Genomic DNA, 24,010 nt, shown 5'->3' with positions numbered 1-24,010 from the left:
CTTAATTTTGATGACATTTTATCTATACTTTTTTATGTTTGTTGCCGTGTGTGTGTGTGTGTGTGTGTGTGTGTGTGTGTGTGTGTGTGTGTGTGTGTGTGGCACTCAGGTCATCAGGCTTGTGTAGCAAGCACCTTTACCCACTGAACCATCTTGTTAGCCTGAGTTTTTCCCTTTTCTACCCATTGTAGTCAATATTTTCTTGTCCTCACATAATGCATTTTTCTTATTGTCTTTGAAATCTTTGTGTTTTCTCTGTGATCATATCTATAATCTTTTATACCTGTGTGTCTCAGTGTGGTAATAGTGATTGAGAGTTTAAGCTACAAGGATTCCACATGAACATGAAAGTGACCTGGATTTCTTGTTTAAAACTGTCTTTTCCCTAGAGCCTCAAACTACAAATGTCAAAAACCAAGGGACTGTGCATGTGTGGGTCACCTTCTGAACTGATTTTATCGGTTGGTTGTTTGTTGGGTTGGTTGCTAATTGTTCTATTCTTGTGCCAGTCTCCTTGGCTCCTTGATATACAATTTGTGTCAGAAAAGTCAAGACAGATGTTTCTTTTCTTTTGATTACTAATTTTTAAGATAATTACTTGGCACCACAGCAACTTTCTAAGATATCTAATGAGTTTTGTTTTGCACATCTTTCCTCCTGAGTATTGTTATGTGATGGTTTTTATGTGTCCAATATACTTTTATAAAGTTTGGGCAGTTTGTTGCATTTTAAATTGTCTCATTTTTAGACAGAATGTCTATTCATGGAAGCTCCTGTGTGTGTGTGTGTGTGTGTGTGTGTGTGTGTGTGTGTGTGTGTGTATTTAACAATTCCTGACTTGAACTAGGTTTTTCCAAGTCAGACATTGGAAAAGAGGCTTAGATGTAGGTATGTAGGTGACTTACCTGGGAAAGTATTCTAGTAAAGAGAGTATAACAATAAAAATGAGTTGACCATGGGGCTGGAGAGATGGCTCAGTGGTTAAGAGCACTGGCTGCTCTTGCAGAGGACCCAGATTCAATTCCCTGCACCCACCTGGCAACTCACAACCTTCTGTAATTACAATTCCAGGGGATTTGATGCCTTCCTCTGGCCTCTTTGGGCACCAGGCACGCACATGGTGCACGCGCGTGCGTGCGCGCGGGCACACACACACACACACACACACACACACACACACGCATGCATTAACAAAGGCTAGAAATAAATATTTCTAAAGTTGACCACAGTAGTATTTTTTCAGATTGACACATTTAAAGGAGTTATTTGTTTACTTATTCATTTATTTCATTTATTTAGCTATTTATTGATTTTTCTTTTTTCTTTTCTTTTTTTTTTTTTTTTTTTTTTTTTTGCTAGTATCTCTCTGGGTAGCTCAGGCCTGCCTTGGATTTGCTATGTAAATCCAGCTGGCATTGAACTTAAAGCAATCTTCTTGCTTCATCCTCCTAAAGTGTGGGGATTGCAAATGTGTCACCACACCCGAATAAAAGAAAATATCATAAATGAATCTAAGCATTTAAATGTGTCAGTGCAAAGGGAACAAAAGGTTGAAACCTTTATGATTCGAAGCGGCTGCCATTCTTCACTGATGAAGACTTGGGAGAACGATTTCTTCAAAATTCCCTCTGTACTGGCGTGATCACTGAGTGGACTAGGAAACCTCACAGAAGTCAGAGGGCAGGAAGCAAGAGACCTGCCGTGTAAGTGGACAGGAAGTCATCTCTGCGACTGCACGTGGCCGACGGAGGTTGTGTGAACGATTTACCACAGCCGTGGTGGGAAGAATTGGAGTTACTGTGGTGTTTGTTGTCCTGGAGGTGCTGAGCACCGCCCATCTTGAGCTGTGGACACACCCCTTAGCTCAGAGCATCCAAGGGCCCTTCTTCAGTGAGCAGGCTGGTAGCTTCGGAAAGGACACCACTGAGAGACGAAATTGAACAGGCTCCAGGCTCCACAACTCAACTGGCCTTAGGTTATGACTGAGATAGTCATACTGTATCCTAGCCTCCCTCAGCCTCACTTTGGAAGCAATGGGTTTCTGTGAAAGGGTTAATCCCAACCCTGTCTCCCTCATGTCTTATGTTATGCCCACAGAGTACCCTGAGTGGCTTTCTAGAACCTCTTTGTGTGCTCAAACACATAACCCATGTAAGAAATGTATGTTGTACAATATCATTATTGTGAAATAGACTAACGGTAATACAAAATGCCTGGCCTGACTAGTGTGCAGAGTATTGTACTCGTAAACAAAAGATTATGGTAGACCGTATGCTAGGCCACAAATCCAACCTCTACAGATTTTAAAAGATAGATATCACACAAGGTACTGGCAACTGTCCACGGTGAGGTGAGGCTGAAAGCCTGTAACAGAAGGAAAACCAGAAATCACAAATGCTTTTAAAGTGTGAAAACACTCTTACACAGCTAGTGGTTTGCCTTAGCACAAGGCAGCTCCTGACCTGGAATTATTTCTGGTCCCTCCCTCCCTCCAGACTCTCTTGGCCCCCAGGGAAAGGAGCAGACGATGAGACGAGCAAAGCTGAAGTCACTCAACCTAATGACAATATTTCCAGGACAATCAACTCCAAGGTGATCACAGCCACACTCTTCGTTTGGGTGTCTTGCCTTCCACAGTATTTCATCTCTAGGGCCAGTACACATGGCGATGCCTGAGAACCATGACCTAGATTTCTGTTGAAGAAGATACTGGAAGCACTATTGGATATGGCTGTTAGCAGGAAGTATACAGCTGGTCTGAGCATGGAGAAGAGTTACTGAACAGAAGTGAATGAAAGTTCAGATGAGGATCATCATCTGGTATATTCCTCTTCATATTGTGCAGATTAGAAGATGAACTGGCCCCTGGATGAGTATATTTTAGGGATAATTTTCCTTCCTCTAGGCAATAACCACATTTGTAGATAATAATATAGTCAGCAACACAATTGTTGTACCTATTTTTGGAAAGATTGACAAAATATTTAAACCTGTACATAATTTTAAGAACATACTTTTAAAAAAATGAAAACAAAAAATGAGGCTAGAGAGATGGCTGGATAATTAAGAATGCTTGCTATGAAAGCTTGATGACTGGAGTTTGAGTACCTGGTGAGGCCACACACACACACACACACACACCCGTCACTCCAGCACTAAGAGGAACAGATACAGGAGAACTTCTGGGGCTTCCAGCTCCCAGACTAGGCAAAAAAAAAAAAAAAAAAACCAGGATACTAGGAATCAGCAAAACAACCTGCCTCACAGGATAGTGCCCTCCTCTGACCTCCTCATGTGCACACAGACAACACACACATACAGATACACATGTACACACACCAGAAACCATGGTGAGGCTAGGAGATGCTTAGATTAGATGTGATGAAAACGAGAACACAATATTCTCACTCCCTCAACCATGTGTGTGTCTGTGTGTGTGTGTGTGTGTGTGTGTGTGTGTGTGTGTGTGTGTGTGTGTGTTGCTAAAGACCAAACCTAGGGCCTCCCTCAGACATGCTAGGTAAATGTTCTACCTCTGAGCTATACTCCGGCATGGGAATACAACCTACCAAAACATATGCAGTACAGCAAAAGCGGCACTAGGGAGGAGAGTTACAGCTGAGAACACTTGCCTGGGGAGGTCTCAAATCAGCAACCTAACAAGGAATTAGGGGAAAAAAAAGAAAGAAAGAAAAAAGAAAAAAACTAAGCTCACATTTGCAAAAGTAAGAAAATAAACATTAAGCAGATATAATCAAATAAAGAGGAGGAAAATATGGAGGAAGTACACAAATCTAAAAGTTGACTCTTTGAGAAGATTAATACAATTGACAATGCTTGGATTGATTAAGAAATAAAGGAAAATCCTGAAGTCATAAATAAAAGGAGAACTATTACTGTAGATTTTACATAAATAAAGAGGGTTGTAAGGTGTATATACATATTGGAGAAAAGATATCTTCAACAAATTGGACAAGGAAAACTGGATGTCCACATGCAGAAGAACAAAATTAGACCCATACCCATCATCCTGCACAAAAATTAGCTCCAGGCGGTCCAAAGTCCTCAATTTGAAACCTGGACTGTTAAAACTTCTGGAAGAAAACACAGACATTACCGGACAAGATTTAGGTGCAGGAAACGACTTTCTGAATGGAACTCCATTTGCCCAGGAACTGACCGACAACAGTGGGACCTCATTAAACTAAAAAGCTTTAAGTAGCCCTATGGAAACGGTTGTGAAGAGGAAGCCCACAGAATGCAAGAGGAACTTTGCAGGATACATCTGGCAGAGGATTAACATGCAGACTACACAAAGAACTCAGAAACACAGAGTTAAGGAAACATATGATCCAATTAAAAATGGTCTGGGAAGTTGGCCAACACAAATCAGATGCCATGGTTTTTTGTGTCGTTTGGGTATTTTTGTCTTATTGATTTTCTTTTCTTTTTCTTTTTTTCTTTTTCCCCCTTTCCTTTTTTGTTTGTTTGTTTGGGTTTTGCTTATGTTTTGTTTTGTTTTGTTTTTTTAATACAGGGTTTCTCTTTGGAACCTGTCCTGAAACTCACTCTGTAGACCAGGCTGACCTTGAACTCACAGAGATCCATCTGCTTCTGCCTCCCAAGTGCTGGGATTAAAGGCATGTGCCATCACCACCCCGCTTGGTCTGTTTTAATTTTTGTTGTTTTTCCTGATTTGGGGGGAGTGTTTTGTTTTGTTTGTTTAGAGAGAAAGAGAAATAATATAAATTGGGTATGTAGGAAGGTCAGAAGGGCCTGAAAGAGTTGGGGAGGGGAAAATATGATCAAAATATATTGGCTGGAAAAAAATTAAATAGGTTAGGGATCTAAACAGTTTTTTAAATCTTTTGTTTTTTATTATTTTGAGATTATAATATTTTTATATTGTTTCCTCCTTCTCTTGACCTCTCTCCAAAACCTCCCATGTATCCCTCCTTGCTCTCTTTCCAATTTATGGCCTCTTCTTTCATTAAAATATACACACAATGTGTGTGTGTGTGTTCCTAAAGACAAACTGCTCAGTCCAGATAACGTTACTTGTATTTGTGTTCTCAGAGATGACCATTTGATACTGGATAAGCAATTGGTATGTTCTTCCCTGGGGAAGACTATTCCTTCCCCTGTCAGCATTCCTTAATTGCCTGTAGCTTTCATGTAGGGTTAAGGCTTGTGAGCTTTCTCGCATCCGTGTTAGCATGTCTGTTGGTGTCATCCTGTTCATCTCATGTTTAGGCAATAATATTGGTGAAACTATGAGTGTAGCTTCTGACACTACTAGCAGACAAGACTCTCATGACCAGTGTTCCTCCGGCTCTTACAATCTTTTGACCCTCTCTTCCTCACAATGATTCCCCACTGTGTTGTAGATATATTAGTAGGGACTGGACTCCAAACTCTGCATTTTTTGATTGGTTGTGGATTTCTGTAATGGTTTCCATCAGACAGAGAGTTCTTAACAAAAGAAACAAAAATGGCTAAGAAATACCCCCAAAAAGTATTTATGAAAGCCAGGCAGTGGTGGCACCTGCCTTTAATCCCAGCACTCGGGAGGCAGAGGCAGGAGGATCTCTGCAAGTTTGTGGACAGCTTGGGTTACACAGAGAAACCCTGTCTCAAAAAAAAAAACCAAACAAACAAACAAAAAAGTGTTAAACATGTTTATCAATTAGAGAAATGCAATGAAAACATCTTTGAGCTTTCATCATACACCAGACTAACTAAAACTGACAGCAAATGTTGGCACGGTTGTGGGGAAAGGGAACCCTCATTCACTAATGGTAGGAATGCAAATTGGTGTGGCCACTCTGGAAGTCAATATGAAGAATACTCAAAACACTAAAACTAAATCTACCATGGCCCACCTGTACCACCCTTTGGCATACGCCCAAAGAACTTAAGAACCTACTTCATAGATACTTGGTCAGCCATGTTCATTGTCACCCTTTTCACAACAGTCAGGAAATGGAAACAGCGTAGACGTCCCTCCACTGGTGAATGCACAATTAAAACATGGTACATGAACATAATGGAACACTATTAAGCTGTAAAGAAAAATAAAACCATTCCCTTTTCCGGAAAATAAATGGACCTAGAAAAGATTCTACAGAGCGAGTTCCAGGACAGGCTCCAAAACAATACAGAGAAACCCTGTCTCAAAAAAAAAAAAAAAAAAGATTATATTGGATGAGGTACTCCAGACCCAGAAAGGCAAACACTGCATGTTCTCTCTCATCTGTGATTTCCAGCTCCAAAATATTCAGAAGTTTGTACAAACATGGAGTAATATGGAGTAACCACAGAAACCAGGAACATATAAAGGTTCAAGGGAGTTGGGGAGGGTGGCTTAAGAGAGGAATAGCAGAATATAGGCGATATGAACTAGGAAACAGAAAAGCTGGGCAGGGGACTCCAACTGGGGAGGAGAGAAGGAGCGTGAGACAGAAAGAGGAGGAGGAAGGGAAAAACGCATAACACCAAGGTTGTTTGAAGGAGCCTCAAAGAACCTTATTATTTTATTTCCTAAAAAAATCAAACTTATACATAAAGGTGTGTGTGTGTGTGTGTGTGTGTGTGTGTGTGTGTGTGTGTGTGTGTAAAGACATGCCATTCAGGCTGGCAAAGCTCCCCACAAGAATCACAGACTAATGAAAATCCCAGTACCTGGCATGTGAACTCTCCTTGGGAATGGTTGGTCAGGGTACTCCAAGTGACTCTCAAAACAACATAGACCAAGGATGTTACCCTCAGTTGCCTCTCAGAGGGTAAAGGTAAGCCCCTATTGCTGAAGACACTGCATACTTAGGACATGTGGCTCTGGTTATTCCAGATGGAGCTAACCTGAAGAACTTCCAGGAGTCTGGCTTCCATGGTACCAGAACATACCCTTCAAGAAGCAATTAAGAATCCTACCCAGCTTCAACACCTTTGGACCTGCTTTAGTCACTGTTCTGTTGCTGTGAAGAGACACCATGACCAAGGCAACTTGTAGAAAAGAAAGCAGTTAAAAGGGGCTTGCCTACAGTTTCAGAGGCTTAGTCCACGTCATCATGGTAGGGGACATGGCAGCATGCGTGGTGCTGAAGCAGAAGCTGAGAGCAATATCATGATCTGTAGGTGGAGAAAGAGAAAGCCTAGGTCTACCTATTCCTAAACCTAGGGCTTTTAAAACCTCAAAGTTCACCCCTAGTGACACATTTTCTTCAATAAGGCCACACCTCCTAATCCTGCTAATACCTTCACTCCCTGGGATCTAAGCGTTCAAATATAAGAGCTTATAGGGCCATTCTTATTCATACCACCACAGAGCCACAATGACTATTGTGGCAAGATATCCATAAAGGTATAATAAGTGACACTCATATGTAATAATCAACTACTATCTAATTAGACTTAAGGTCCACTCAATAGGAGGAAAATCATACCTGGTATTAGAAACCTAGCTAACCTCCTAGGGCTGGTGAGGTCATGGGTATTAGAAGAGAATCTATTGATGCTACTATGCTAGGCCAACAATATTCTAAACCTTATCCTTAGACCCACAGGTAAATGTAGCTATCACCCCTCATCCAGAAGCTTCTCTTGCAGAGCAATGGTGGTACATGCCTTTATTCCCAGCACTTGGGAAGCAGAGATGAGCATATATTTATGATTTCAAGGCCAACCCTATCCACAAAGTTTAAGACTCTAAAATACTGAAGAAAGAAGCCTGACCTGATCTTTAATCCCAGCACTCAGGAGGCAGAGGCAGGAGGATCTCTGTGAGTTCAAGACCAGCCTGGTCTACAAAACAAGTTTCAGGACTGTTACACAAAGAAACTCCATCTTGAAAAAAACAAAAACAAAAACAAAAGAGACAGAGAACATTGAAGAGAGAAATTGAGGAAGACACTAATATTGGAAGGATCAATATTGTGAAAATAGCTATTTTACCAAAATCAGATTATAGATTCATTGCAATCCCAAACAAAATCTCTGTGACCTTATTTAACAGAAAAAATTGAAACTCTTATAATTCATGTTGAAGTACAAGAGACCATGGATAGCCAAAGCAATGTTAAACATAAAGAAAATTGCTAGAAGAATCACTATACCTGATTTCAAGTTATACTACAGAACCATAGTAATAAAAACAAAATAATATTGATATAAAAACAGCCACATGGACTTGAGAACCCAACTACAAGGCCATGTAACTACAGCTATCTATTATTAAACAAATATTCCAAAAATACACACTGGAGAATAGACAGTATCCTTAACAAATGGTGATGAGGAAACACAGGGCCATCTGAGTGTAAAAGGATGAAAGTTGATCTTTATCTTTATCTTGAACAAAACTCGACTCCAGTTGGATCACAGACCGCAATGAAAGACCTGAAATTCTAAAACTGTTAGAAGAGAAAGTAGGGAGTAAAATTAAAGATATAGGAATAGGTTAGGACTTTCTGAACAGGACTCAAATCACTTAGAAATTAAGATCAAATGAATCTGGCTCAAACATTTTTCAAAGTGTTCAAAAATTATTAACCTTTGAGGAATTAAATGTAAATTAAACTACTTTAAGATTCTGTCTCACACTAGTCAGAATGATTATCATCAAGAAAATAAGTGATGATAAATACTATTGTTGGGCCCAAATTCTGAACCCCAAAATCAGAAAGAGACCCATTCTGATGCAAAAGCAAAGAGTCATTCACTGTTTAACAAGCTGACCCCATTAACTCAGGCCCTTCATCTGTCCAACACAGCGAATGGTGTGAGAAAGGCCCAGAGAAACCACGAGGCGGGGAACTTATTGGGCAGCATAAAAGGAGTGTATAGGGGTTCGCAACAGTCTCAGAATTGGTGCACTTCTGGGCTTGGGCGGCCTGTCCTGTGTTGATTGATCAACTGGTTGCTGTGGCCCTCCCAGGGTGGTCGCTATGTTCTGCATGGCACTGTTATGCCACTTTTACCGTAAAGCAATGTAAAGCATGTCAGCAACTTCTGATTGGTTCCTTGTCATGTGGATCTCTTGCAAGGTCAGAAGGCCAGAAACTAAGTGCATGTGCCGAGTCAGGGACCTTTGTCTTTCTAGGTCTTTTCTGCAGTCTGTTATGGCTGCTAAAGAAGGGGGCTGGTGAGGGTCTGTTCCCTTCACTATCAAAGCTGTAGGGAATTATTGTCCACTGTTGGGAGTGTAAATTGGCGCATCTGCTAGGAAGCCACCATGGAAGATTCTCAAAAAGCTAAAAATAGAGGTTGGAGAGAATACCCAGTGGTTGATAGCTTATATTGCTCTTTCAGAGGACCTGAGTTCAACTCCAAGCACCCACATCAGACAGTTCACAACCACTCATAACTCCAACTCCAAGGGACTAACCTCTGCCTCTGGCTTCCATGGGCATACACTCATACATGTATACATGTAAACACACACATACACACTCACACACATATACTTGATTTTTAAAAATCTTTTAAAATTTCTAATTAAAATATAATTACATCATTTCCCCCCATCCTTTCCCTTTCTTCAACCTCTCCAGTGTCCTCTTCCTCCAATCTTTCCCATACCTTCTCTTATTCCCTCTCAAATTCGTGGCCTCTTATTCTTTGGTTATTGTAGTTACACACACATGAATATCATAAATATGTAAATACAGCCTGCTGAGTCCATTCAGTGTTACTTCTGTGTAAGGAATTTCAGGACTGACCACTTGGTGTTGAATAACAAATTAGGGTGCTCATCTCCAATTCTCCACCTCTCAGAAATCATTAGTTGCCTGTATCTTTTGTCTTGGAATGGAATCCATTGAGATTTCTCCCCTTCCATGTTAGCATGTCTATTGTTCAAGTCTTGTTCAGGAAACCATTTTGTGTGGTATCATGGATTTAGCTTCCTTGTTGTCTTAGGGTTTCTGTTGCTGTAAAGAGACACCATGACCACAGAAACTCTTATAAAGGAAAACATTTCATTGGGGCTGGCTTACAGTTTCAGAGGTTTAGTCCATTATCATCATATGGGAACCATGATGGTATACAGGCAGATGTGGCACTGAACAAGGAACTGAGAGTTCTACATCTTGATCCAAAGGTAGCTCAGAAGGAGACTGAGTGCCACACTGGACATAGCTTGAGCATATAAAACCTCAAAGCCCACACCCCAAAGAGACATTCTTTCCCCAACAAGGCCATACCTTCTCCAAGACCATACTTCCTAGTAGTGCCACTACATATGACCAAGCATTTAAATACATGGGTCTATGGGGGTCATACCAATTCAAACCACACTTGCCATTTCTAGGATATGCAATCTAACAGTAGATTTCCTGGTTCCCTGGCTCTTACAAACCTTCTGTCCCCTCTTTCATAATCTTCTGAGCATTAAGTACAGGAGTTGTGCTGCAAAACGCATCCACTGGGACATGGTACCCCCACCATCAGTTTTTTCTCCATATTTTGAGAGTTGTGCTTTTCTGGGATAATCTGTCTGCTATAAAGAAAGGGTTTTTTTCCTTTTTTGATGAGGAGTGAAAGATGCACTTATCTGTGTATATAAAAGTATTTATAATATAGTTAGGAATCATACTGGTCTAGTAAAGTGATGGTAGTAGGTTCTTCTCTATAATCCATGACTTCACTATCCCTGGATAGTTGGCTAGGTTTCTAGTACCAAGAATGAGTTCCATCCTATTGACCAAGCCTTAAGTCCAACAATACAGTTATTAGTTACTGCCTCTATTGCACCTTTAGAAATATTTGCAGGGCTGATCATTATTGGAGTTTGTAGGCATCAAATCTGGGTAGGACTGTTGACTCCTTCCCCCTGTGGCAGCTTGCATAGCCCCTTCTGTTACTGCAAAAACTAGTACTCAGGGAGGAGGCTTTTATGTCATATCCAGCATCCTGTGTCCTAAAGTACATCATCTTCAGCCATAGGTAATTACCTCGATATCTGGGAGGCAACCAAGGATAGCAATAACAGCCTGTATTGTTTTGGGAGCCTCTTGGACTCTGACCAACAACTAGAATAGAGGTTTCTAATGCATGATGCTTGAGTTTTTCTTAGTCTGTGACTCTTGTGGGAAGCACTGTCAGTCCAACTAGCAAAAGTTCATTAAATCTGTGTGAGGAGGGGGGGGGTGTTTGTGTGTGTGTGTTTGTACGTAGGCCAATAAATATTATTTGTAATCTTAGATAAATGTGTCCTTAAGGGTTTTCCAAACAAAATCTTTTTTTACATTAAAAAAATAGAACTACCAGCTGGTCAGTTGGTGGCACACATCTTTAATCCCAGCATTCAGGAGGCAGAGACAGGCAGATCTCTGTGAGTTCAAGGCCAGCCTGGTCTACAAAGCTACACACAGAAACCCTGTATTGAAAAATCAAAAACAAAGTAGAACTACCATATTACCCAGATATATTGCTCCTGGGAGTAAACCCAAAGCACTCTATAGCCTCCTACAAAAATGCTTGCTCATCTACGGTTATTGCTATTCTCTTCATAATAGCTAGGAAATGGAATCAAGTTAGATGACTGTCACCTGATGAATAGAAAACAAAAATGTCATACACATTGACAATGGAACTTTAGTTCACTAAAAAGGAAAAGCTATGAAATTTGCATAAAAATTGATAGAATTGCAAAGTATTAAACTAAGTGAGGTAAGCCGGGTCCAGATGGACAACCACCACTCGCTCTCTCTCAGATGGTGATCCTTGCTTTGACTTTCTAGATTTGTGTGTTTAGTTTGGAGCGCCTGCAGAGGTCAGCAAGTTAGAAAGGGCCCATGAAAGGGAGAGGGGCCCCTAAGAGGTGAGGGGATAGCAGAACACATGTGACGAGAAAGCAGAGTAGAATACTGGGGCGGTTAATGAGAACGGAGGCAGCACAGAGAGAGAAAGGGCTAGAAGTGACTTAACTAGAGCTAAGAGGGCATGAGAAACCCACTCATTTGTGAGCTAATGTTTTAAAAATAAGAAATAAATAAAGTATAAAAATATAAAAGGACACAGGTACCCTTCATGGGTAGTCAGTGTTTCCCTAGAATACATTAAATAAAAATCTCAGTGCCAGCTGCAGCATTCTTCCCTGAGCCCTATCCCCTGCCCTACAATAAAAACACAAGCTATTGCTACCATTCTTTGTTGCCCACTCTAAGTAAATGGTAGGCCTTTCTGCTGAAGACACAGTAATTTGGTTGCAGGACATAGAGAAACATAGACCTGAAAACTGCCTCCCTGTTGGCTCTTTCACAGTACTGGAAGGTATTATATGCATGCTGCTGGGGAGACAAATTATCAGTGGTATTATTCATATGTGAACGTTAAATGCTAGGCAAGTTGTTCCCATGAGTGCAATAATGACATGAAGGTTATAGGGTTAGTCCATGGCTTTCTGTTTGTTTGTTTGTTTTTTTGTTTTTCGAGACAGGGTTTCTCTGTGGCTTTGGAGGCTGTCCTGGAACTCACTTTGTAGACCAGGCTGGCCTCGAACTCACAGAGATCCGCCTGCCTCTGCCTCCCGAGTGCTGGGAGTAAAGGCGTGCACCACCAACGCCCGGCTAGTCCATGGCTTTCTGATTGAATTGGGGTCCTGTGCGTGATCAAAATGGTGTGGGCGATCATAGACCCTAGGGGGAACCTACTACCATTGTTTTGCTAGACAGACATATTGTCAGACTGCCTTGTACATATTTATATTTATACCTATATATTAGTGCTGCTGCCAATCTTGGCTAGAGAAGCTACTTTTGTGGTGGGCGGCAACTAATGTAAAGACTCATAACTAGTCAAAGTGATGTAAATAAGAGACTTTTGAGCGCTCATCCCTAAATACAACAACCATATCAATGTCCCTAGATGCAGGGAACATTGGACTTGAGGGGACAGGAGCAATGGGAGGGCCAGAGGATAGGGAGGGATGGTCTGTATGTATCACACTCATGAACTCACAGCCCCTATGGCTACCGACACAAGGCCTGCAGACGATCAAGCTAACAAATCAGCCAATATGTCAGCAGACAATACTAGCTGGACTCAGTGACTTACCAAAGAGATGGGTAAGGGGTGGGGGAGGGGGGACACAAGAAGGTGAGAGAGGACTATCAGAGTAGGGAGAGGGAGGGGTGTCCAGGAGAGGGGAATGAGAGGAAGGATTTAGGGGTGGATGAGATCAAAGTACATTTTATACGTGTATGAAATTGCTGAAGAATAAATAAAAGGATTTTTATTTAAAAACTCTAGCAATGAACGATGTAAGGAAAAGATATTGTCCTAGTTACCTTCCTGCTGTCATGACAAAGGAAACTTATAAAATCAGGGTTTCGTGACCCTAATGACAGGGCGCATGGTGGCAGCAGGCAGGTAGGCGGGCGGGCGGGGTGCTGAAGCAGTAACTGTGAGAGCTTACACCATTATTTGAAAGTAGGAGGCAGAAAGAAGGATGACTGGGAATGGCAGGACTTTGGAAACCCTCAGACCCCACCCCTCCAAGGCTATACCTCCTAAATGGTCCCAAACAGCTCCACCAACTGAGACCAAGCATTCAAAAATAGGAGCTTATCTGGGCTGTGCCCATTCAAACTACCATAGATAAGATCTGGCAAGAATTTACAACTGATCACATTAAGAAAAGAAAGGTAAACAGACTAGAAGGAGGAATCTATCATGAGTCTAAGATTTTAGGCTGTTGAAAGAGAGCTGGAGGTTGGTGAATGAGGAATCCAAAGATTGGCCTGGTAAAATAGGGTTTGATTTGAGGACTTAGAGACAGCCAGTAGAGAATAAAGATCAGTGCTAAAGCCTGAAAGGAAAGAAATGCAAATGTATGTGCTGGGGTTTGTGAGCAGGTGCTTAAAGGAGCCCTGCCTGAGGAAGAAGTGCCTTGCTAGAGGAATACACTTAATGAGCTGGTCTATAATCTCAGTTGGGGACTATACCTCTTTAGGTTTGTTTTTGTTTTTTTTTTTTGTTTGTTTTGTTTTTTTTTTGGTTTTATGAGACAGGGTTTCTCTGTTTTGGAGGCTGTCGGTCCAGCCTGGCCTCGAACTCACAGAGATCCGCCTGCCTCTGCCTCCCGAGTGCTGGGATTAAAGGTGTGCGTCACCAATGCCCGGCACCTCTTTAGTTTTATGATGCCTCTTTGCTTATTTCTTTATGGTCTCTCCATTTTCGATGATGTAAGAATTGCTTGGTAATGTGGAAACCATCTCTGAATAAACTATTTTTTACAGCCTTTAATGTTGTGCTAGTGTAAGGCAAGAAGAACTGGTTTTGTTTGTTGTGTTGTTTTTTGTGTGGGTTCAAGACAGGTTTTCTCTGTGTAACAGTCCTGGCTGTCCTGGAACTCACTCTGTAGACCAGGCTGACCTCGAACTCAGAGATCCACCTGCCTCTGACTCCCAAGTGCTGGGATTAAAGGTGTGGGCCACTACCACCTGGATTGAAAGAAGCTTTTAAAGTTTCACTTACAATAGCATCCTGAGGAATATTTAGAAATAAATTTGTGATCTTGGAGCGTAGGTCAGTGGGGGGGGGGGGGGGGAGTAGGTGTCGCACCTGCCTGCGCAGCCTGCATCCGAGAATGTAGCGAGGTGGTCGGGATAGATGACACAGAGACCGGTCGGTTGCTTTAAGAAAACTTTTTGCTCCACAAGTCGGCTTAGGAGAGGTCCCCAAGAAAAAAAACGCTTCCCTTTTTTAAAGACTTCTGCCATCCATCTACATACAATTCTCCAACACACCTCTCATAGCTCTCCCAGACTTCTCACCCTCTTGGCTGGTGGTTTAATCTCCAGCCCCAGAATCAGGGAGAAACAACAGGGGGAACAGAAAGAAGCATCTAGCCGTAGGGGGGGATCAAAGTCATGGTGTTTCAGTGAGTGAGCCCTTATCTGAGCCCTATCAAGAGCTTTATAGCACTGAATTGTTTTCAGTAAACATTATCTCGCTGCCTGCTCCCAGGCCGAAGGGGAAGGGAGAGAGAGGAAAACAGTTGTGATAGGGAAGTAGCTCTGGAGGTAGATTTCTCACCTAGCATGAAGCCCTGGGTTCAATCTCCAGCACTTCGTAAACCAGACATGCTAGAACACATCTGTAAAACTAGCACTCCGGGCTGTAGAGGCAGGAGGATCTCCATCTGCTCACCATGTATGTGCAGATGCCTATATAGGCCAAAAGAAAGAAAAATGTCATCAGTTCCACTGGAGCTGTGGTTCCAGGCAGTTGTGAGTGACGCAATATGGACACTGGAAAGCAAACTTCGGTCTTGTGGGAGAGCCGCAAGCACTGTAACTGCTGACCCACGTCTCCAGCTCCCGGAATAAAAGCTTTTTAAAGAACAGCTACAAAATCACCCACAAAATCAACCATTTTCCATGCCACTCTTTTATTAGATTCTAGTTGGAACACTAAATTATGGGTTTCATATGGCATTGTCATACACAGGTGTCACTAGAACTTGTTCCTGTTTGCCCAGTCCTCTCTCTCCCCTTCCCGCAGTTCTCTCCTATAATCCTGCCTGGAAGTAGGCAATACTTTGTCTTTCTCCCCCCTCCTATCTTCTTGCATTTCCCCTTCTCCTTTCTTTAGATCCCGGCCCCTATCCTCCACATTGTCTCCCTTTGACTTCTGTGCTTACTTATTTAAATCCTACATATGGGAAAACACATGCAACGTTTGTCCTTCTGAGACTGAAAATACCATCTTTCTCTCGTTAAGGTCCTAATAAGGACATTCCAGGTACTAGTCTGTTATATTTCTTTGTGTTGTCTTTTTAATTATTACTTATTTTCATTTTACGTGCGTGGGTGTTTTGCCTTCGAGTATGTCCACCTACCACATGTGTGCAGTGTTTGCAGAAGACAGAGTAGGGAGGCATCAGATCCCCTGAGACTGGAGCTACAAGCAGTTGTGAGCTGCCATGTGGGTGCTGGGAACCGAACCCGGGTCCTATGGAAGAGCAACCAGAGCTTTTAACTGCTGTGCCATCTCTTCAGCCCGGCTTTTGTCTTTTGAGAGTCTACAAAGTCTGGTTGCCCTTGAACTTGGAATCCTTTCGCCTCTTATTTTAAAAATACTTTATTATTTGTATGTGCATTGGCGTTTTGCCTGCATGTATGTCTGTGTAGGCATGTCAGATCTTGGCATTATAGACATGTGTGAGCTGCCACGTGGGTGCTGGGAATTGAACCCAGGTCCTCTGGAAGAGCAGTCAGTGCTCTTAACTGTTGAGCAATCTCTCCAGTCCTCCTTTTAGCCTCTTGTTCCTGAATGGTGTGATTATACCACCTTGGGGTTCCTTCTTTTTCAAAAAAAAATTGATAATAATTTATATTATTGTATTATTTTTAAGTTGATTTCTTGATACTTTGTTGTTAACTACTTGACTGAAATTGGTCTCAATGAAGTTGAGGGCAATCAAAGTTATATTTAAAAACTGGCTTGTCTTAATATCTGGATGCTAATTTTGAGGTAGAGATCTTCTTGCAAGTTCTGGGTTTTCAATGTTAAGAAGTATCTTGGGGCTGGGGTGGAGGCTCCGTCAGTAAAGTGCTTGCAGTGCAAGAAGGAGGACCTGAGTTCAGATCCCCAGAACTCATATAAAATGAGCACCACACATCCCTGTTATCTCGCTGCAGAGAGGGAGGGTCCCTAGGGCTTGCTGGTCCATAGTCTAACTGAATAGACAAACAGGTTTGGTGAGTGACCTTGTCTCAAGAAATTAGGTGGACCTATATTAAGGGAGTCTAGTTCAGTCTTATGCAGGTTCCCCATTTGTCAGACCTGAGTCAGTGATCTCTCACTAGCTCAGGTCAGCTGATTCTGTGGATTTCCCCATCATGGTCTTGACTCCTTTGTTCTTATTATCACTCCTCCCTCACTTCCATTGTACTTCAGGAGCTTGGCCCAATGGTTAGTTGTGGATTTCTGCATCTGCTTCCATCTGTTTCTGCAAGAGAGTTCTAGCTTCTCTGGGCTTGTGGATTGATAATGGTACCACTGGGACAATATGAGGCCACTGCAGCGAGTCCAAGACCTAACTCTAATGCACAAACTGACTTAGTGGAACCCATTCTATATGGAGAGATACATTGCTCAGCCTAGGCACAGGGGTGTGGGGGGTGGAGGGATGCCTTGGTCCTGCCTCAATGAGATGATGGGACAGGCTTAGTAGACTTCCTAGGGGAAGCCTTACTCTCTCCAAGGAGCTGATGGGAGGTGGGAGGGGAGTCGGAGAGCGGGAGGAGAGAGGGAACTGGGATTGGAATATAAAAAATAAATTAATTTTTTAAAAATTTTTAAAAAGAAATTATGTGGGAAGTGACAGAAGACATCCACCATGGACCACTACCTCCACGCGTGCATGTACACACACACACACACACACACACACACACACACACACACACACACACACACCTATTTCTGTACTGTGGTTGCAGTTCAACTGGTAGAGTATTTTCCAAGCTTGAACAAAATCCTGTGTTTGACCCCCTGAACTACATGAACCAGACACAAAGGATAACCTGTAATCCCTGTGCCTTCAAGGTAGAAGCAGGAGGACCAGAAGTCCAAGGTCGTCTTTGGCTACACAGCAAGGTTGAGGCCAGCCTGGACTACATAAGATCCTTCCCTTAAAATGTGAAATTTTAAAAGCATCTTTGCTAATCAGAGGCTATAAAATTAAAACTACATACATCTGTCTCATGACCTTTGCCTACAAGGAAAAATAAGGGTCTGGTGACTGAGAGCAGCCTCTCCCAGAATGATGACTGTGTAGGGTTCCTCCCTTTCCTCTATTTCAAAATCTGCAGGTGTGACAAACTCCAGGATGAAGCCTGACGCTTCCCTGCATGTACTAGTCCCCAAGCTGACAACCTCAGTGTTTATTATAATACCTTTTTAAAAAGATACAGCAGTTTTTCATAGGTTCCTCTGCTAGTACCCCTCCCTGGTGCTAGCCTTCCCCTCGTGTCTTTAGGGAATAAGGGGCAGCACCAAGAGTGCCGAATAAGGACAGTCTCTTAGCAACAAGTACTACAGACAGCTGCAAAGGTCATAGCATTTCAAGGGAGAAAGGGAACTCTTCTCAGACTTCACCCTGGAACTATGCCTGCCTGGCAGATTTTTGTCTGATGTGTACAGAGCAGATGGATGGAGGATGGATGGATGGATGGATGGATGGATGGAAGGAAGGAAGGAAGGATGGATGGATGGATGGATGGATGGATGGATGGATGGATGAATGAAAAGAAAAGAAAAAGCACCCACTCATGTAGGTACCACCCACCACAGCCTTTCTTGGCAGGTGAGTAGTCCCTAGCCACTTGTCCCGTGTGAGCTGGCTGTGGGTCCCTGACTGGGGAAGTTCACCTCCCATGCTAGGAATTGCTTTGCATAGTAGGAAGTCTCCCTAAGTAACCCACCTGGATGTGCCAGGACCCTGGGCTTCAGGAACACACTCTTTAGGGAGTGCCGATGGGCCAAGTAGGGACTGTCTCTGAAGCAAGGTCAAGGGGCATGAAGGCAGGTGAGTGCAGTGTTTAGCTACCTGCGTGCTCAGGCTAGCAGGGTAGGGCCGCCAGTGGTTGCCAGAGCTTGCAGCGGGCGGGGCCAGACGGGGCGGGGTGCGGACTCCTACACCTCCTGGGCACCCGCGGCCACATTCGTGACCGAAGCTGACAAGTGGACACCTCTGAGGCTCGGAAAAGGTCAGAAGTCACGCTGGGGCAGGGTCTCCGGGGTTGGGAGAAAGAGAGGCACTGCCTAAGGGAGCTCCACCTAGGAAGGGAGGCGTGGATCCGGAGGGGAGACGCCAGGAAGGGGACTGAGACTGATAAGGGGCACCGGGGTTTGGAGGCCAATCGGATGGAGGAACGGTACTGGAGTGAAGAGGATACCTAATACCTCGTAAGCCGTTGGTCGCCCCTTGGGGCTGGGAGCAGTCCTGCTCACGAGTCCCCGCGGAAGTTGCTCCTCTGCACTGTGTCCCCAGGTCCTGGGTCCACAGCTTTACCGGTGACGCGAAGGTGCGAAGTCCGGCATCCATTCCTCCTGGGTGGAACAGGGGACTTAACTTAAGTGGCGCGCCTACTGTGGAGACCCGGGGTTGTTTTTAGGCTGCCAGCTTGGCTTGGGTTCACTTGAAGCCCATTTGTCGCTCCCTGTTAGCTAGGGCTCCACAAATCCAGGAACGAGATACGTTCCTTAGGCCAGGAAGTCTGGTAACGAGAGACGGTTGATACAGCCCCTCCAGCCATCATTTGGCCTCTGTCTCTAAAAACAAGGAGCAAAGCAGAAGATTGGCCCTAGAAAGGAGAACCCGAAAGGGGGGAACCTGTCTGAATCCAGAGGGACTGGCCTTGGAAACAAGCCCCGCCCTAAATGAAAAATAAAAATAAATGAAGCTTTGCACTTCAGTCAGGGAAAGGTGGGCTTCATAAAATGAAGTTTAAAAGGTTAAGAGCGACTGCCTCTCCTAAAGTCTCAGCAGCAGCGACGGTTGCTTCCGTTCCTTCCGTTCTCTTTCCCCTTCTCCCCACACTGCTTCCCATGCCGCCCCACCCTGGGTTCCATTTGACTTCAGGATTAGTATAGTCATCAAAGCTGCAAGGCAGATGCGTTTATCTAACTACACACCCATCTAAATAGCTACTATGGTTCATTGTCCACTAGCAACCTGCGCTGTCGTTTCTGTCAATATGTGCTTTCTACTCAGTAGAGTCTGAATTTTGAACCCCAAGAAGCAGCTCTTTCATGACAGTTTGTTGGCTTAATGATACTGTGATCACCTGCTGTTCTGTAGTTTCCGGAAAAGATGTGGGAAAGATAGTGAGGTTCCTTTGGTTTTACAAAGTAGAGATCCTGTGATGATAAGCAAGGCATTGTCTGGTTGCACAGCATCTGTAATAGTATTATAAAGACCCAGAATTCTTCCTTCTCTCCAAAGGCTTTGATTTGCTCTCGCTGAGGAAGGTGCAAACGGTACCAGGGCAACACTTTATCCCTTGTATTCTATGGCTCTTCCCCTACCTACCTTTCTGGTGGATACTGCCTGTGTGAAGGTCAAGATGAAACCGTTGAGCCTCGTTTTATCTGAGAGCTCCCCTGTAATGCTCTTGGTTATAGCTATGACTTAATCTTGGACCTTAAAAAGCTATGACGTAAAAACAGCACTTTGACACAAGGCAAGCATGGCCAGCATGGTGTTGCCCTCCCAAGAGTTTGGTTTTCATAAAGCATCATCAATGTCTTGTGGGTAGGACAGCAGAAAGGGCATTTGTGGAGCACAGAATGATTTATGTACTAGAAAATAAGAGTAGGGTCTCAACTCCATATGAAAAACTGAAACCAACCATTCTGTACCTGGCCAGGGCTGCACATTTACAAAATAGTAGAGCTGGGACTCCAACCTGAATGCTTTCCAGAATACTACAGTTCATACTAGACAATTTTGCAGTATTATTTTTTAAGCTTTGTGATAGAAGACTGTAATTTGTTTCCAACCTGAATGTTTTCCAGAATACTACAGTTCATACTAGACAAATTTGCAGTATTATTTTTTAAGCTTTGTGATAGAAGACTGTAATTTGTTTTCTGTTAAATAGTCACACATTTGTTTTTATACATTATTTATTCTTCTTAGATTTATACGATGTATTTTGGTCGTATCCATCCCACACTTTCCCCCCTCCAACTCATTCTGAACCCCAACACACACACACACACACACACACACACACACACACACACACACACACACTTCCCTCCCAACCTCCTTTCTTTTTAAACTCATTAAATCAAACCAACACTCAAACTATTACTCCCGTGGGTGTGAAGCCACCCAGAGTATGAGCAACCTTCCTCAACAAAGGAGGGTGCCTTACATGTCTCTCTGCTATCCATTCTGGAGCGTTGATTGTCTTGATCTTGTACAGGTCTTCAGGTCCTATGCAGCTAACCATATGAGTTTGTGAGTAGTGTCCATTAAAAAAAATTCTTAGCAATTATCCCTGACCTTGGACTTTGAGCTCTTACAAACTTTCCGCCATTTCTTCTGCAATATACCCTGTAACTTGGGTGGGGAGAGAGGTGTTATATACATGTTACAAGTCTTTTTCTGTCCCACCAGTCAGCTCCCAAATAATGACATGGAGACTTCTTATTAATTATGAAAGCTTGGCCTGTATCTTAGGTTTGTTCCTAACTAGCTCTTGTAACTTAAATTAGCCCATTTATACTAATCTGTTTTCTATCACATGGTGGTACCTCTCTTCCATCTTGCATCTCCCGTTTCCTCTCCTCTTCTTCTTTTCTCTCCCTGGAAATTTTGCCTATACCTGCTCCTGTCTAGCTATTGGCCATTTAGCTTTTTATTACACCAATCACAGAAATACGCCTTCACACAGTGTACAAATATCTCACAACATAAACACCCGTTTACTGCTGAGCACTCCATGGCCATGTATTCTTTGCATTGCCCACTGGCAGAAAAAGCTTCTCAGATCAGGACTGAAAGCTGCATTGATTTATGGGTATGAACAAAAGTATTTCGAATGCAGTTTGATACTATATTTAGCACACTGATAGTAGTAGGCTCCTTCCTAGAGTTTACGGCCTCTCCAGTCACAGGTTCCTGGAGAGGTTTATGACACCAGGCGTGAACTCCCTCTTGTGGAATGTGGGCCTTATAGTCAATAAAAAGTAGCCAGTAACCCCCATAACATTCATGCCACTGATGCAACATTGGCAGTATCCTTCCAGGCCAGTCGTTACTGTAGCTCTCACGAATTCACAGCTGGGTAAAACTATTGATGACTCTCCTTCCCTAGTAGCATACAAAGACTTTTTCAGCACTGTGAAAGTGAGCCAGCAGGGAGGAAACGTCCGGTTCAGTACTTGCTTGAATATCCTATGACCAAAGTGTGTAATATCTTCAGCAATCGTCTTGCTATCTTGTTCTGATGGATAATCAAGAGCAATGACAAGAGCCTGTATTGTTTTAGGGATTGCTGGGACGCCTCTGACCAACAACACAGAGAGAAGTACCCCATGTCAGGCATCGGGATTTTTGTTTAATAACTATGGCTTCTAGAAAGGAGAATAATTCCTCTATCTAGGGTACTTCTATTCAAACTTTTTTTTTTCCTGATTTTTTGAAATAGGGTTTCTCTCTGTAGCTTTGTAGACCAGGCTAGCCTCAAACTCACAGAGACCCACCTGCCTCTGCCTCCTGAGTGCTGGGAATAAAGGCATGGGCTACCACTGCCTGTGTATTCAAACTTTTTAAATTCTATTTTTCAGTGAGCTTATAAAATAGATTTCCAAATGGCGTTTTCAAATCTCCTCAGTGTTAAGTTATCCCTCTCACACTGCTTTCCTGAGCAATCCCACTCGTCTCCTTACTTAACACCTCCCATTATTCCCTCTTCTCTTCATATCACCTGTGTTCTACTGAAGGACGGACATTAGAATTCACCAGACCAGTACAACTGAAGTGGAGTTTATTAGTAAATAACTTACACAGAAAACAATAAGTAACTATGGTGGCGTTCCTGCTCTAAGGAGACAGACCCTGCTCCCCGATGCTCTCTGCGACCAGAAGGGGCTTTCTGACCCCTATCCTTTTCCTTTTAACTGGTCTCGTCCATACCTGTGACCACACCCAAAAGGCGTGGTCAGTGCTACTGGTGTGGACGAATATATTACTACAATTCTCTTTTAGTCTAAAGAAGAAGGTTTAGGCTTGATACTAAACTATATACAATGATAGCAAATATCAAGTATGCTCTAGGAAAAGGAAAGGTACACAATTTAAGACCTTCTGCCAGTGAAGTGCTATTTGTAAGCACTATGTGTCCAGTCACAGGGTAAATGTATAACAGAGATTACTATGAAGTTGTCCTAAACTGGAAAGTTTAAGTCTTGTACCTAATATTTTTATCTAAGAAGAGAAGACAGTAACTGTGACAGTCTAATCTTTAACTTCATCAAAGACCTGAGAAGGAGGATAACAATACTAGGGTAGGCAGGAAGTGCAGGTGAGAGAGAGACTTCCAACAGGTGCCAGCAGAGACAGAAACAGCAGACCACCTGGACAGTCACGCAAAGCCCCCCAGCAGCATAGGGCGACCAGCTTTGGCTAAGGCCTAGAGTATCAGACTGACCAACACAGAAGCAGGGAAGTTGAAAGACTGTCTTACCCTGAATTGGCAGGGTTCAGCGGTCTTCTAAATTTATCCCCTGCAAGCACAGTAGGACAGCATGTCCAAAGTCAGCATTCGAGATGGGGGCAGTTTTCTGCCCAAGAGGCCAGTAGCCGAGGAGAAAATGAACTCCAGAAGGAGTGTCATTGGTGCACAACATACTCTCAGGAATAGCTTGGTGCTGTCAGGAGCAATTGTGTCTCATGTCAACTAAAACATTTAAATGCCATATTCTGCAGGTCTTTGAAGTGTTCTCCTCATAGGTATAATAAATATGGGTAACTATAATCTGTAACTCTCAGAAACATATTTGCTCATTGGCTGAAGCTTCCCAAAATAATTTAGCAAGGACAATGGCTTCAAAAAAATGTAACTATACACACACACACACACACACACACACACATAGAGAGAGAGAGAAATTTCAATAACTACTGAAATGTCTTGACTAGAGGTAGAACTGTAAAGTGCAATATAAAATATCCTAAGTTATACCAATATATAATATATATAAAGATAGTTTTATATTTGTGTACAAAACATTGTAAACAGAAAGAAGATCCTACTAAGTCAACATACAGGAATCTAACAATTTAAGTTATCTATAGCTAATGGTTGCAAAGATTAGTTCACAAGAAGATACGCTCATCTACCTATATCCCCTCCTAACTATACCCTTCCCTAAAAGAGATACCCGAGTCTGGGCATCCCCTTCCATACCCAACTCTATAGCTTAAAACCAACCCTAACCAGGTGATAATTATCCCTTAGTTAGTGACAAGAGAAAAGAAAGAAAAGAC

The 24,010-nt window shown here is 42.8% G+C and overlaps 1 protein-coding gene across 2 annotated transcripts in view; it reads left to right on the top strand.

Moving 5' to 3' along the window:
• Positions 1–18,569: 18,569 nt before the first annotated feature.
• Positions 18,570–24,010, top strand: part of Tmem45b (transmembrane protein 45B) — a 40,935-nt gene continuing 35,494 nt past the window's right edge. The window contains exon 1 of one of the 2 annotated variants that reach the window (XM_005084439.4): positions 18,570–18,716. The gene's annotated coding sequence lies outside the window, so the exon portion shown is untranslated. Of the gene's footprint in view, positions 18,717–18,804; positions 18,916–24,010 lie in introns of those variants that run through there. The other variant, XM_040730114.1, reaches the window with a different exon arrangement.

Source organism: Mesocricetus auratus, unplaced genomic scaffold, assembly GCF_017639785.1.
Source record: "Mesocricetus auratus isolate SY011 unplaced genomic scaffold, BCM_Maur_2.0 Super-Scaffold_100022, whole genome shotgun sequence".
NCBI classification, from domain to species: domain Eukaryota; kingdom Metazoa; phylum Chordata; class Mammalia; order Rodentia; family Cricetidae; genus Mesocricetus; species Mesocricetus auratus.
The sequence above is the reverse complement of the archived record's forward strand: the minus strand, read 5'-3'. Positions and strand labels throughout refer to the sequence as shown.